This window comes from Penaeus monodon, chromosome 29 (genome assembly GCF_015228065.2).
Source record: "Penaeus monodon isolate SGIC_2016 chromosome 29, NSTDA_Pmon_1, whole genome shotgun sequence".
Lineage (NCBI taxonomy): Eukaryota > Metazoa > Arthropoda > Malacostraca > Decapoda > Penaeidae > Penaeus > Penaeus monodon.
Genome location: NC_051414.1, coordinates 29,474,107 through 29,474,519, shown reverse-complemented (window position 1 = coordinate 29,474,519; position 413 = coordinate 29,474,107). Strand labels below are relative to the sequence as shown.

The 413-nt window shown below is 38.5% G+C and overlaps 1 protein-coding gene across 1 annotated transcript in view; it reads left to right on the top strand.

Annotated features, from left to right (window-relative positions):
- Positions 1-413, top strand: part of LOC119592121 (leucine-rich repeat-containing protein 58-like) — a 10,602-nt gene that overhangs the window by 7,790 nt on the left and 2,399 nt on the right. The gene's annotated exons all lie outside the window — the stretch shown is intronic.

The window sequence follows — 413 nt, the reverse complement described above, 5'->3', positions numbered from 1 at the left end:
AACTTTCCATCTATGCTACATGGACCAGAAAAGTGGCTTGTGAAATTGGTCCAAGAGGAAAATAGAAGTGGCTGAGATAGGTAGATGTCACCAAGAGAGACAAGACAGTGAATTAAATGATTAGGGAATTAGGATGGTGAAGGTTTTAGACCTTACTAAAAAGCTACCAGAAGCAGGTTATGGTGGTTCTGTTGTATGATGATGAGGATTATTGAATTGTTAGAAGAGTTATGGAGATGAAAACAGAGGGAATGACAAGAGGAAGGCCCAAAATGAGGTGGAAAGATAGGATCACAAGCAACAGGGATGTGAGAAATTTGAATGGTGAAGAAATGAATAACAGAACTAAGTGAAGACAAGTCAGGAATAGCAGTCTCATATAGGAATAGGACAGAGGTATAGTAAATGAAGAT